Raw genomic sequence first — 3952 nt, forward strand, 5'->3', positions numbered from 1 at the left:
CTTCTATTTATTTACAACTCATGAATTACAACTCGATGCTAGAACAAGATATGACTCTATATGAATGCCTCCGGCGGTGTACCGGATATGCAATGAATCAAGAGCGACATGTATGAAAAATTATGAAGGTGGCCTTGCCACAAATACGATGCCAACTACATGATCATGCAAAAGCAATATGACAATGATGAAATGTGTCATGATGAACGGAACGGTGGAAAGTTGCATGGCAATATTATCTTGGAATGGCTATGGAAATGCCATAATAGGTAGGTATGGTGGCTGTTTCGAGGAAGATATAAGGAGGTTTATGTGTCATAGAGCGTATCGTATCACGGGGTTTGGATGCACCGACGAAGTTTGCACCAACTCTCAAGGTGAGAAAGGGCAATGCACGATACCGAAGAGGCTAGCAAAGATGGAAGGGTAAAAGTGCGTATAATCCATGGACTCACATTAGTCATAAAGAACTCATATACTTATTGCAAAAGTTTATTAGCCCTCGAAGCAAAGTACTACTACGCATGATCCTAGGGGAAGGGTTGGTAGGAGTTAACCATCACGCGATCCTGACCTCCACTCATAAGGAAGGCAATCAAAAGAGCACCCCATGCAACAAATTTGTTACACAACTTTTACCATACGTGCATGCTACGGGACTTGCCAACTTCAACACAAGTATTTCTCAATTTCATAATTACCCAACTAGCATGACTCTAATATCACCACCTCTATATCTCAAAACAATTATCAAGCATCAAATTGATCATAGCATCCAATTCACTTCCTATGATAGTTTTTATTATACCCAACTTGGATGACCATCATTCTAGGACCAATTTTATAATCATAGAAAATACCATGCTGTTCTATAAGACTCTCAAAATAATATAAGTGAATCATGAGAGATCAATAATTTCTACAAAATAAAACCACCGCCGTGCTCTAAAAGATATAAGTGAAGCACTAGAGCAAAATTATCTAGCTCAAAAGATATAAGTGAAGCACATAGAGTATTCTAATAAATTCCGAATATGTTGTGTCTCTCCCAAAAGGTGTGTACAGAAAGGATGATTGTGTTAAACTAAAAAGAAAAGACTCATATCATACAGGACGCTCCAAGCAAAACACATATCATGTGGCAAATAAAAATATAGCTCCAAGTAAAGTTACCGATAGACGAAGACGAAAGAGGGGATGCCTTCCGAGGCATCCCCAAGATTAGGCTTTTGGTTGTCCTTGAATTATCTTGGGGTTCCATGGGCATCCCCAAGCTTAGGCTCTTGCCACTCCTTATTCCATAGTCCATCAAATCTTTACCCAAAACTTGAAAACTTCACAACACAAAACTCAACAGGAAATCTCATAAGCTCCGTTAGTGCAAGAAAGAAAAACCACCACATAAGGTACTGTAATGAACTCATCCTTTATTTATATTGGTGTTAAACCTACTGTATTCCAACTTCTCTATGGTTCATACCCCCCGATACTAGACATAGATTCATCAAAATAAGCAAACAACACACGAAAAAAGAATCTGTCAAAAGCAGAACAGTATGTAGCAATATGTAACTTTTGAATACTTCTGGAATTCTACAAATCCTACCAAAATAGGAAGTCCTGGGCAATTTGTCTATTGATCTACTGCAAAACGAATCAACTAAAAATCATGTTTATGTGATTTATTAAAATTATTCCCATGCGCGCAAAAGTTTCTGTTTTTCAGCAGAAACAAATTAACTATCACCGTAGGTTATCCTATAGGTTCTACTTGGCACAAATACTAATTAAAACATAAAATCACATCTAAACAGAAGCTAGATGATTTATTTATTACTAAACAAAAGCAAAAAGCAAGGAACAAAAATAAGATTGGGTTGCCTCCCAACAAGTGCTATCGTTTAACGCCCCTAGCTAGGCATAAAAGCGAGAATAGATCTAAGTGTTGCCATCTTTGGCATTCAATTCTTCAATAGAACACTTATAACCCTTAAGAGTTTCTTTCTATTTAGTAATGATTATACTCTTAGGCATGAAATCAAGAGATTTGTTTGTAGCAAAAGGTTCCTTAATGATGGTGAAAAAGCTGGGGTGAACACTTATGGATTTGAGATCCGCATTTCCCTTACTAGAAGATTCACCCTTATTTTTAGGAACATATATTAATTTGGCAAATTTGGTAGGAGGAGTTGGAGTATTTTTCACGGATGAAAAGGCAGCCCCTAAGTTGGTAATAATATCCTCAAGTTTACCGATTCTTGTAGAATCCTGATCTATTCTTTCGTTAACTATAGGTTCTTTATCCTTAAAACTTTTCAGAGTTACTCCAACCTTAGATCCATATTGGGTAATTTGATTGTGGATCTTTTTATCCAAATTTTCAATTACCTCAACAGTGGCAACTTTATTTTTAATAATTTCAAGCCTTTGCATCACATGTTCTAGAGTTAAGACAGTTCCATTAACCAAGAGAGGTGGTGGACCAAACAAATCTAACATTGCATTATAAGCATCAAAAGTGTGGCTACCCAAGAAATTCCCTCTGGTAATGGCATCAAGGATACATATATACCAAGGCGTAATGCCTACATAAAGATTGTGAAGAAGAACGGAAGTGGATTGCTTCCTAGTAGATCTATTTTGAGCATTGCAAATTCTATGCCAAGCATCCTTTAAATTTTCTCCCTCCCTTTGTTCAAAATTAAGAACTTCATGATTAGGAGTACTAACAATGATAGGAGGACTAGCCATGATGACGAGATAAATGAACTAACACTCGAGCACATAAAATGGCAAGCGAAAGAGAGAGGCGAACGGGAAAGAGAGGGCGAATAAAACGGCAAGGGTGAAGTTGGGGAGAGGAAAACAAGGGGCAAATGGCAAATAATGTAATGCGAGAGAGATGAGTTTGTGATGGGTTCTTAGTATGTCTTGACTTGAGCGAAGACCTCCCGGCAACGGCGCCAGAAATCCTTCTTGCTACCTCTTGAGCACTGCGTTGGTTTTCCCTTAAAGAGGAAAGGGTGATGCAGCAAAGTAGCGTAAGTATTTCCCTCGGTTTTTGAGAACCAAGTTATCAATCCAATAGGAGGCTCCTCACAAGTCCCTCGCACCTACACAAACAAACAAGAACCTCGCAACCAACGTGATAAAGGGGTTGTCAATCCCTTCACATCCACTTGCGAAAGTGAGATTTGATAGAGATAAAAAGATAAGATAAATATTTTTGGTATTTTTATGATATAGATTGGAAAGTAAAGATTGCAAAATAAAGTAGATTGGAAACTTATATGATAAAAGATAGACCCGGGGGCCATAGGTTTCACTAGTGGATTCTCTCAAGATAGCATAAGTATTACGATGGGTGAACAAATTACTGTCGAGCAATTGATAGAAAAGTGCATAGTTATGAGATTATCTAGGCATGATCATGTATATAGGCATCACGTCCGCGACAAGTAGATCGAAACGATTCTGCATCTACTACTATTACTCCACATAACGACCGCTATCCAGCATGCATCTAGAGTATTAAGTTCATAAGAACAGAGTAAAACAATATGATATAAACCCCGTCTTGTTATCCTCGATGGCAACAATACAATACGTGCCTTGCTGCCCCTGCTGTCACTGGAAAAGGACACCGCAAGATTGAACCCAAAGCTAAGCACTTCTCCCATTGCAAGAAAGATCAATCTAGTAGGCCAAACCAAACTAATAATTTGAAGAGACTTCCAAAGATAACAAATCATACATAAAAGAATTCAGAGGAGATTCAAATATTTCTCATAGATAAACTTGATCGTAAACCCACAATTCATCGGATCTCGACAAACACACCGCAAAAAGAGTTACATCGAATAGATCTCCAAGAGGATCGAGGAGAACTTTGTATTGAAATTCAAAGAGAGAGAAGAAGCCATCTAGCTAATAACTATGGACCCGGAGGTCT

This window comes from Triticum dicoccoides, chromosome 5B (assembly GCF_002162155.2).
Source record: "Triticum dicoccoides isolate Atlit2015 ecotype Zavitan chromosome 5B, WEW_v2.0, whole genome shotgun sequence".
In the NCBI taxonomy this organism is placed as follows: Eukaryota; Viridiplantae; Streptophyta; class Magnoliopsida; order Poales; family Poaceae; genus Triticum; species Triticum dicoccoides.